Source organism: Manacus vitellinus, unplaced genomic scaffold (assembly GCF_001715985.3).
Source record: "Manacus vitellinus isolate BGI_N305 unplaced genomic scaffold, ASM171598v3 scaffold_16_pilon, whole genome shotgun sequence".
NCBI lineage: Eukaryota > Metazoa > Chordata > Aves > Passeriformes > Pipridae > Manacus > Manacus vitellinus.
In genome coordinates, this window is record NW_021939189.1 from 12,429,424 (window position 1) to 12,441,420 (window position 11,997).

Sequence of the window (11,997 nt, forward strand, 5' to 3'; positions counted from 1 at the left end):
CTCCTCTGGCAGATAGCAGAGCTGCAGCTTGCCTAAAACAAGGATCTGCCCCTTCAGCGTGGCAGAAGATGGTACCTCTGGGGGAGAGGGGACAGGGTGTGTGCCCTTGGGTAGGGTCTGTGAACGTTTGTGCAGCCCCATCAGTGAGTGGGGGGGGCTGTAGTGAGGGGACTGACCCTCTCTGGGCCAGAGACTGTTCTTTAGTCTGTGGTGGGTTTTGTTGAGATTGAATGAAAACAGTGGGTGGGAAGTACATAAGAACTGGAAACAAAAATCAGCTTAAAAGCACATCTTGTGCAAATGAAGCATATTTTCTTTTTTTTTTTTTAAGAACACAAACTTAACAGTACTTACAAAGCTGTAATGGTACAAAGGGAACATTTTACACGAAAAGGAAGGGGAGAGTCAAGCGTTGAGCCTAAAATCCAGCATCGTGCTTCACTACCTTTGTCTTCTGCATTGTGCAAGGGGAGCAGGCTCTGCTGCCTGCTTTGGTTAAAACCCTGCTCATAACAGGCCCCTTCCATGGGTCACTGGAGGGTACAGCTAGACAGTCAGGATTATTAAGTAGAGGGAATTCTCTATGTGGAGACAATTAAAGAAAGTAAAAATTATTTGTAAGGACCATGCAGAGTGAAATCTACTGCTTGAAGATCAAGGTACTTTGAGTGTGGTGTTGAGTTCTCCCTTGGCAAGCTGCAGGAGTCCTGTGTTGGGAGAGCAGCCTGCAGAAACTGCGAGGTGTCACAGGGTGCTCCCATGAGGTGGAAGATGGTTTCTGCCCCACACTCATCAACCATGCCCATCCCTGCCAGAAGTAAATACGTCAGTGACATGTGTAGCCTTTGGCTGTGACCTAGCAACTGAATTGTCTTTAAACACAAAATATGGAAGAGGCTTAAATTATGAACCAGATAAAGGGACCACTGTTTCAAGCCAAGGTGCTTGCCAAGTAAAGTGGAACACCCTTATTTAACAAAAAAGCAAATAAGAACTGAGGATGTTAACTGTCTTTTTAAGGTTTCTCTATGTGGCCTTTGGTCAAAAGGCAGCATTTTAAAGTATATCTAACAAGAGCTTCAGCTAGAAGAGGTGATGTTTAGAATAGACTGTATTGTCATCACATGAGATCTAGTGATTGCAGAGTGGCCCAATGCTGAACAGTTTGTTCTGATCAAGAATTCCCAGTAACGGTCAGTTAGCTTTCTCACAACTGTATTTAATTTTAATTAAATCAGAGTTGCTATATATAGTCTCAGCTATTTTTGTAAGTCTTTGCCCACACTGCTGTTAGTGGTGTGATTACAGTGTGAGTAGCATGTCTTAGCTGGGCTTTGCTGGTGTGCTGGGGCTGTGGGCTGGACATGGGGTCTGGGAATTCACTGGGGACTGGGACAGTGGGGCAGGCCCTGCTGCTGCTGCACCTCCTCTGCCCTGCTCAGCAGGGCAGCCTGTCTCTGCAGCACTGGGTTCGCTGCCTACAGCAAAATCTGTGTGCTTTGATTTACTTTGATTTCCTGTTACCTTGCTATTGCTATTTCTGTGCTGGAGAAGCTCTTAGAACCGTGCCTGGGACATCCATTTAAAGCCTTGCTAAGTTCTTGCTTTGGTCGGGCTTATTGCCTGGAGGCGTAGGTTTATGGACAGGTTTTTAATGCATTTTTACAGGGGGGAGCCATCCACCAGAGAGTTTTTTTCCATATGGAACTAATGTTGCTCTGAAGCTGGTTTTGTTTTTTTTTTTTGTCCCCTTCTAAACTCTGTGGTAGTCAGAGGTAGCAAGTTTTTCCCCATGTGGATTTTCATTCCCTACTCTACAGGTGTGTATACTGCAAACCCAGAGAACTGTAGCTAGGGTCCTGAGGAATTCAGTGGCATGTTGTGGTGCAGATTGTTTCTGCATATCAAGTGGGAAAGCATCCTTGAGTTAAATCTGCTCTCACAAGTCTTCTTTTCTTTATTTATACTCATGTTGCTTTTTCCATTGCTGAGATCTGGAAGTGCCTGTCAAGTCTTCATTTGGGTTTTACACATAACGAAACAGTAACCTGTCCTCGTTCTTCCAAAGATGCAATCCTGAGCAACAGCAGCCCTGAACCAATTTGTTCTTTACTCCTTGAATTATTTCAGTTCTTACAAAATCCTGTAAATTCTTGTTTGCTGTTCTCCCATTGTTTGCGTCAGACTTGAGCTGAACAACCTGGGAAGTAGTGCCATGGGGTATTTAGTAACAAGCAAATAATCCAGATCACTGCTGGCACCCTGCACTCGGGCTTCCATTCCAGTGTCTCTATATTTAAAATGGTTATCTGCTTACTCTGAGTGCTATTTGAGAGCTCCTTAAAATATTGACTGCTGAAAAGTTCACTGGCTTCTTTTGGCTGAGAACTGGCGCTGGTGACATGGTTCTTTACGTGTACCAGGCCATGTGCAGAGGCAGCTTTGCCCCAGCAGCCCCTGTGGATGTGGGGATGGCCAGGTATGGCCACACTCTGCAAATAGCTGGGTCAGTAGCTGGCAGCAGCCACACATCATTGGCTTTCCTCTGGAATCTGTCCGCTGCATCCTGACTGCAGAGCAGCCCTTCTATAGTGAACTCTGATAATAAAATTCCTTTTGTAATCTGTGTGCTGGGCTACTGCAGCCAAAATTACTTTTAACCTTTAAGTCACCCAGCCTGGGTGCTATGTGTGGTATGAAATAGGAAAGTGTGTGTTTTGCAGCTGGGTGTGGGACAGGGAGCTTATGACTTACCCGGCTTCAGAGCCAGCGATACCATTGCCCTTCTCATCCCTCTCACCCTCCCCAGCCCGGGTTGCCTGGTAGCCAACATGAAGGTGCTGAGAGGTGGTTATGGCAGGGCTCCCACACTGGGCAGTGTGCTGAGCTGCCAAGGGCCTTCACTGTCCCCTGGGCTCGAGGGACCCTTCTGTGTCAGTGGGGGCTTGGGTTAATCTACCCTTACTGATAATCCGCTCAATCTGTGTTTCTAGAGCACAGAGTCAGTACTAAGTTGGTGGCTGATGGCTTGTTGGGTTTTCTTCTGTTCTAACGTTGGCAGAAGTCTGATATATTTTGTCTGGATTTGATGTAGTTCTGCATTACTTGTGTCTTCGCTTACACATTTGATTCTTCCAGATTTCTTGTAATTTTTAGTTTAAGTTTATTATAATCTTCTAGTAATCATTTCCATTTGAATACAGTCCGAGACCTGTGGGTGATCTCTTGCCTGCTTAGTTAAAGATCTCTGGCCACTCTCAGAATAGATGAGAGGCCAAATAAAATACAGGCTTTCCTTTATATCTCAGTTTTGATATGTTCCTCAAGCTATATCCTAAGGCTCTGGTGCTGTGCATTGTGAAAACTTCTTTGCCACACTAATCCTGCCATGACTAGTGCAAGGTTAGTATAAACCTAGTCATTTTTCTGTGCAATCATCTCCACAGCATCTTCCCAAAAAAGGTGTCTCCACATCACAAGTGTAGCCAGGGTAGATCTTCTGCTTTACAAGATGGTTGACTTTGTAGTTTGCAGCTCAGGCTCCAAACCCAGACTCTGACAAGGAAAGGACATTTTCTCATTCTTATTCTTAGGGATGCCATTCAGACTGGATTAGAGTTTAAATCTTCAGTGCTAGAGGCTGTAGAGAAACAATGTTTCCTTTAATGTCTGTCTTGAATTTTACCTTTTTTTTTTTAGCATTTAAAGCCATAGACCTGAGTAACTGAATGACAGATTTATTGTGACTTCTGTGTTTGTTTGTATATAGATTTAAACAGTACAGCTCTTGAAATAGCTGGATAACTATCAGAGACATTTTTAAAGCCTATGATTAAGACAGCAGATGGGTTTGGTTTTTGTTTTGTATCATATTTGTCTAAGATATTTTCTGCTAATGTTACCAAGTCTTTGAAGATCTGATGCTGACACGTATTGAACGATTAAGTTTCTTCTATATACTAAATTATCTTTTGGACCCTTACACATGATATTTTGCTGGTTTTCCATGATTCTTTTTCTTTTTACTTGCTGTATACAGAGAGAGCCTCAGGTGTTTGAGTTTCTCAGTTTTACATCACATCTGGTCCTGCGAAGCAGCAAAGTGCCAGTCTATGCAGCTACTGGAGTTCAGAGTGGACCGGAATGTCCTTTGGGATTGCTGGCACTTATATCTGTATTTCTATTGGCCTTGCTAACTGCATCACCTGTGGTACAGCATCCATTTCCAGCAAGGAAAAGTACAAACCTCATTGGTACAGGCTTAGGGACCCACACAGAACAAGGAGATTCATCATCCAGGACAGAGCAAATCCAAGAGAAAAGCAAACCCTGGAAGCCTAAGTGGAGCCATGGCAGGCTGGGCAGCCACGGAGAGGCTCACCATTTGCAGCTGCCAAAAAATTCACCACTAGCAAGGAGGAACATGAAAGATTCTGGCTGCCCATACCTGTGTGGCTCTTGGATAGTTAATCAGTACCTTGCATAATTTCTCTCATCCTGAAAAAAAGCATAATTACCTCAGCAGTGAAGCTGGTCTTTTAGTTCTTCAGCTAACGTAGGCAAAAATATGGAAGCACAGAGTTGCTCGAGCGATTTACTATCTGAGTGGACTCAAAATGACTCGCTGTGAAGCAGCTGGTTGGCCATGGTGGGGCTTTGGGGCCAGCAGCAGGTATCAGCACCAGCAGTGGAGAGGAGCCAGGCACAACCAGGGCTGAGTCCAGCTCATCCTCCAGAATGTTGCTGCAGCCCAGGGAGGAGATTTCCACCCTGCCTGCCAGGAATTGTGGTCTGCGTTGGCATGGGCAGGAGGAAAAATATGATGGGAAACTGGAAGATTAAAATAATCCTGGTGAAAACAGGATGTTGGAAAGCTGGTAACAGTGGGACTGCAGGGCTGGCTGGCTGTAGAGGGCTGCTGGGAGGCTCTCACACAGGGCTGCTTGGGGGAAAACACCCAGTTCTCATGTGGTTTTAGGCCCACACCAAAGCCCCAAGGCAGAGGCAGCACAGTTGCCAGCCTGGTACCAGTTGGTACCAGCTGCCAGACTGGTACCTCGTGCTCCCCAAAATAGGACTGATCATGGTTATTTACACCACTGTGTTCATTCACCTTCTCCCAACACCTGCCCGATTTCTTTTTCATCAGATGAAGGTCATAAACCATTCCCTCCAGCACATCAGCCTGGCATCACATTTATTTAACCGCTGCGACCTGCCAGGCGGTGGGATGGAGCTGTTCCACAGCCCGGCTGTCAGCAGGGAGCTGTATATCTCCCAGCTGATCACAGCCTGCTCTCCAAGCTGCGATCCATGGCGTCCTTCCAGCCTCAGACAAAATAAAAACCAAACGGTCTTTTTCTCTTGCTAACTGCCTCTTCCTCTCCAGGGCTGACAGCAGCAGTTACTGCTGTGGATTTATGGCAGGGGGCAGGTCCCTGTGGATGGATGAGGGAGCTGGTTCCCATCACCAGTAGCTGGTTTGTGACCTGTCAGGGGTTGTTGCTGTGGCTGGTGTTGGGCTGCTGGCCCAATGCTCATCAAGTGCCTCTCACACCCAGCACTGAGGTGTTTCTGCTCCTCTGTGAGCAGGAAAGCCCGAGTGCCACATGCTGGTTTCAACCTGGGAGAGCGTGGTGGGCTCATGAGAGGGCTCTACACTGCGAGTCCCAGTCTCCAGGATGTGTAGACCATGCTCAGAAGCAAGCATGAACTCAGTACCTCATAATTTATGAGGTCATTGCACCATTAGAAAATGCATACTAAGATCTCTGAGGCTGAACCAAACCAGTTTGTTCTTTAAAATTAAAAAAAATTGCTGTTTTCCATGAGTCCAAGGTGCTATCCAGCCTTTGGGTGAGGCTCATGTCACCAGTTTTAATCAGCTGGCTCAGATAACTCAGAGCAATTCTTTTCAGCCATCAGGTCTTCTCCCAGTTAAGCATCCCAGCTGGACAGACATTGCTGAGGAGGAAAGTTCAGTAAAGGGCAGCCTGCCCAGCACGATGCAGGTCCTGCAGCAGTGAAGCTGGGCTCCACTGGCTTTCCCTGGTGTATCTGGAAGTTGCTTTTCTCACCAGTGTTCCAGATGATTTGGGTCCTGAAGATGCCACTGTGACTAGTGTTTCCTACAGCCTCAGTTTCTCTTCTTCATGCTCAAACAATGAGATCAATTTGCTCTCCAGGTCGATAAAATAGTCAAAGTCCTGTGCTTATCCATGAATGTCTGAGATGTCCACTATATCACTTGACTTTTATGACAGGTGATAAATAATAGAAAGAGATGGAGTGCTTAAAATGAGATACATGACTGGAGTCAGTGGCCCACCTGCCCCTGGAGCTCAGGCAGTTTTCTGGAGCAGGGAGATGCCCAGCTCCTTTAACACTCAGCCCCAGCACGATTTCTGTCCAAGCAGAAATAAAATTATATATTTTTAAGCTGAACTTCTTCACTGTTGCAGGTTTTGACATCAGTTTCGGTGTCTGCAGGCAGTGTCACAGGAGAGCTAGCTTAAAACTCATGGAGCCAGAGCTGGAAAGCCCCTTGTGCACCAGGAGGGGAGTATGGGGAGCAACACCCCTGTGGCAGCCCAGAAAACAGTTCAGATTCATGATAATTTTAAATATTTGACTCCAGAAACCTCTCCATGCACCACTTCAACCCAGTGTACAGTGCCTGGCTAAAGTGAAGTATGAGAAGAATTTGCTTAAGCTATTTGAGCAGTGCTGTGCAGCGGTGTGGAGCTGGGTGAGCAGGCAGGGCAGCCACAGCACCATCCCTGGGGATGGTGGAGCTGAACAGCCAGGAGGGCTCAGGAAAGATCCAGGCCCTCAGCAGAGGCCAATGGCTGCAGGTCAGCTGCAGGTCATCTTGGTCCTTCCCCCCTTCTCCTTAAAATACTCATGAAGCTGCTATAAAACCCAAGTTGGAGATGCCACTGCTCATGCCCTTGGGTAATTCCCAGCAGGGAATGTAGCCTCTGGACATCAGGGCACCCCATCACCATCTCACTGCTCCATAGCAGCCCAGCTCCATTATCTGCCTGGCTAAGCTCACAGAAATTTGAGAATGAGATGGTTTTCAAACAGTTTAAGCCTCCTTCACTTCCTGGTGAGGGAAAACATGTCTCAAGAGGCTTTGCAGCATGTGCAGATGTTAATTGCCTTCCTCTCGCACCCCTAAGTAATTTCTGTGTTGTCTTCTCCACTTTGCAGCAGGGAAAATGGAAGATGGAGCAGTTAAACCTCATCCTACAAGAGCAGGGTGCTGACTGCAGAGGAACAAACCAGACTCCCCCAGACACTGGAGTTTGAGTCACCTTGTGAGAAGCCTTAAGGAAAGGAGAAAAGTGACTTACAGCTTTAGCTCTTACCTTGTCCCTGAAATCTCTGCAATGTCCTGGACATTTATAGAAACTAATGAACCATGCCACCTGAATATGGAGCAGTTACAGGGAGAATTGAAGCAATGATGGTGATTAAAAGTAGCATCCAGACGAGAAAGCAGTGGGAGAGCTCAGCCTTGCTCCTTTGGGAGAGCAATGTGTTTCGTGGAGGCAGCGCGTCCTGCCTGGAGACCGTACATCCAGCCTGGAGAGAGTGCTCTGGCCATGCTGCCTTGGAAAGCAAGCAGGGATGCTGGGCTGTGCTGGAGTTTGCTGGCTGGCCTTTGCAGCAGCAGAGGAGCGGAGCTTGCTGGGGGCTGTGCTGCCAGCCTGAGAAGGTGCCCCTGGCACAGGCCATGCCCACCTGGGGGGTGGTGCTGGAGGGCAGAGCGGTGACCATGTGTCTCTGAGCTCTCAGAGCTGCTCAGTATCCCCCAAGAGTCCTGTGGGAAATCCCACCAGATCCTCCTCCCTCACACTCTTACCGTCAGGGTTCACAGGGTTCCCTCACACAGCTGGCTGCCCCAGACAAGTGACAGTCATGGTGGTGTTTACCAGGACTTCTCTCTGTTTGCCTTGTGGCATTTCTATGCCTCTGAGCAGGGCTCTGCTGTTCACAGCTGCTGCTCCAGCCATTCCCCTTGAGGGAGGAGTAATTCCTGATCTTACTTTCAGAGACAATGTCAATGTGGAAAAGAAAGGCATAGGTTTGGTCCAGACTGACTGGAAAGGACGGAAGGTCAGTTGTACCTGCTATTACTGGAGCTGTGCTGTTCAGCATGACAGCACTCACAGCTTGGGCCAACAGGGAGGTCTCATGGATGGCATCATCACTCTGAGGTGGGATCTTCCACTTCTCTGTTTTTGGAGTTTCTCACACCAGGAAACCGAGATGGGAGCAGCTTAAGCACTTGTTTGCCACAGCAGTGCTGGAACCCACCACGTGCTGGTGGGCCACCATAACACCTCTGTCTGCACAAACAGGGGCTGCCACCCCCAGAGCTGTGCTGCATTGCCATGGAGAGGCTCTAACACAGACTCTGTGTGCACCATGGCCCAACAATATGGTGTGGTGTGGTGAGGCTCATCCCAGCCCTGTAGGAAAGCAGCTTTTTCTGGCATATGGTGGGAAGCAAACATTTCAGAGCCTCAGCAGGGCAGTGTGAGCTGGCCCAAGGGCTGGTGTCCAAAGGGGTTCAGCTGCCTCCTGTACACTGGGCGTGTATTTTATGGCCATCATCACCATCTTTCCTGCATCCTTCTCAGGGAAGGGCTTGGGGAATAATTAATTCCTTAAAAAATACTGTTGCACTAATGCCGACGTAAGTAATTTTATAGTGCTAAATAGTCAGTTCCAGTTAATGCATTTTTTAATTTCTGAGAATGACTCGGCAGCCCTTTAGGTGATGTCAGCAGTGTTCCCACCTGCTGTCACAGCCTGGGCACGAGGAGGCTGGCTGGGCACTGCTGAGCTGCCGTCTCTTCTATGCTGGCAGCACATCCAGAGCATTATAAATGAAAATTTCCAAACACGAAGGCAGCACTGAGGAAGAGGAAAATTACCCTTCAGCGAAGTATTCTGCTATTGTCAGGGCAGTGTGGAATGAAAGCAGAAAGGATTTCAAGACTGGGCTTTGGCTGCCAGTTGAGACTGTGATTATAAACTGCAGCCTGAATGCACCATGCCCAAACCTACCCCTCCTCCTGCCCAAGCCTTAAGCCAAAGGATTTAAACAAGCTCTTATGTAATATGGTTTTAGTGTTTCCAGTAGAAATAGGTGTTCTAAATATAAATGATTTGCAGATAAAACAGGCTTATATAAAATGCTTTTACATTTATATAACCCTGTGTTGGCATTGCACCCAACACCTCCATCGGCTGTGAGCCCAGCAGGGCAGAGTGCAGGGTGCTGGCAGTGCCCTGTTCAGGTGACATCCTGCCTGGCTGTGACATGGGACTGCACTGGCCTCTGCAGCCACAGACCAGTCCCTGTCCTGTCCCCCAGCCTCCAGGGGTGGTGCCTGCTGGAAGAGATGTAACTTGTTTTTGCATTTCTAATATGTAACCCCCTTCCTTCTCCCAGCCCAGGGGTTCACTCACAGCAGCAATTGCAGGATCCTGTGGTGTTCCTGTTAGTGCCAACTCTGGGGTGGTAGGGACACCCCCAGTTCCAGCAGCAGTATTGGTATTCATCCAGGCTCAGCAGCTGGGCACTGCAGATACTGTCCCTTGGGGTAAATTGCTTTGGTCCTTTAGGCAAATAAAGTTGTTCTGAGTGTTGAGAGGTGGAATTCTCCTTCATCCCGATGTTCATGCAGGGATGTGTGTGCATGTGTGTGTATGCATGTATTTATATACACACACATATATATGTATGTATATGTTTATATATACACATATAACATAGTAGAAGAGCTGACTGCCTCCAGCTCTGGGTTTGCAGCATGGCCTGGGCCATGGGCTGTTCCCAGGCAGTGGCCACAATCCTGCTCAGCAGCCAGACGTTGCTTGCCATCACAGTGAGGCTATCTGAACACTTCAGGCTCATAAGCCAAATATCTCCTTCACCAAAGGCTGTGCCACCACAGGATGAGCCCTTTTCTCCCCAGCCACCTTCATCAAGATTGTGGTTGATGGAAGCTGCTGAGCTTCTTGCCCAGCTCAGCAGTGCACCAGGAGCCATGACAGCAGACACTGATAAAGGATAGTGACAATTAGCTTGGAAATGGTGTCTTCTGAGCAGAAAACAATGGTTGCTACGTTACAACCTTTACGTATGGGAAAGGTACTCAGTCAAATCTGACACAACAGCCCTCAGTGCATCACACCAACCGTTTGCTTTTAGGGGAATGACTGTTTATTAAGTAAATTTAGCTACTGTTATGCGTAAAACACATGCATAGAATCCTACACAAATATACGGAGATATGAATAGATATGCACATCTTGTTTATAGACACGCACGTATATTTTCATATATACGAGAAACAAGAACATGTTTTTCAGATACAATCTATTTTTGCAGCAGACCAATATGATTTATATCTCCTTGCCATTAACGTTTCCATTCAAATAATGCCTTATTTATGCCCATACCGGAGAAGCTCTTTTGACAACGTGGGAAGGTGCTTTTTATCGTGAAGCCAGAACTGTCAGCAGCCTCTATTATTTCTGGTGGGACTGTCAGTTCTCCAAGTAACATGACTTCATTTTTAATCCCGGTTTGATGGAAGACACTTGGTCTGTCCTGCTTTTGTCAGTCACAGGAGGCAAACTTGCCATAAAGAAATGGTGTGTGTGACCTTCGAAAATGACTGTCGCCCTTTCCATCTTGTCTGTGCTCTATTTTTCATAAAAACCTGTTTCTGTGGTGCATTAGGGGGAAAATGAGCTATTCATCTTTGTCTCCACTGCCCTCACTACTGCTGGGGAGTTACTCCCTGCAGGCTTAAGGAGAATGCTGGGTCAAGCAGCACTTGGGCATCTTCTAGAGCTGGACCTGCAGTGATCCATCAGCTGCTTCCCTTTTGGAAATCAATAGTCATCTGTACTACAAGTGCTTCTGGCCCCTGAACAGATAAAAATTAAAAAAACTCCACAAAACCTAAAAAAAATAGCCCTACAAAGTGGCCACAGTGTGTTTTATGTCTCCCAGCACTGAGATCACCTCAGCAACCTGCTCTGGAGGCTGGGCTCCAGCCTCAGCTGGACCTTGGTCTAAATGCTTGGTGCTGGCACTACTTCTTGAACCAAGGGCTCTGCCAGCTCCCGTGTGCTGTGGCAGTCAGTGAGGTACTGCAGCCCTTTTGACAAGCATGGTGGGGCTGAAGGACATGATGAAAACCCCACAGTAGCTGCAGACAGGACTGTACACACCAGTTACAGCCCGAGGCTGTTTGATCTCAACAGCAAAAGAAGTTATATTACATATATAGTATGTAACATTGAATATATGTCTGTATATATATATAAAATAGAGCAGTAAATTATGTGTAATACAACTTTATATTATATATAAACATTATATGTGTATAACACATACACATAGATATATAGATATATATCTATATACGTGTATGTCTCTACATCTATGTGTGTATGTGTAAGCATATGCATATACACACACAATGTGTGTGTGTATATATATTAATATATATGTATGTATATAGACTCTATTCTATATGTATAATCATGTATAGAATATGTGTATATATACATGTGTTACATATGTGTGTATATGCACATTTATGTGTGTACACATATCCATACACACAGAGACATAGAGGGAAGCTCACCTCATGCAGGATACTGTAAGTAGGTGGCCCAGTGAGTGGTCCCAGGGTCTCATACTGCCAGTGCTTTTTCCTTCAGGAATTCAACAGTGATGCTCAACCCAGGGCCCTTGCAGTGCAAAGTGATTCCAGCACCTGAGTCAACCTGTCTTTGCACTAATGCCACTTTTCCCCCAAGCTGGTGTGAAGGCAGACAGACACTGCTGTGTGCTCAGCACCGTGCTTGGGTGATGTTCTGTGGAGCCCCACAGGGTGACAGTGGCAGTGTTTGTCCTGCCCAGTCAAGGGAATACAGTGTGTTTCCCACTCTACAGATTTG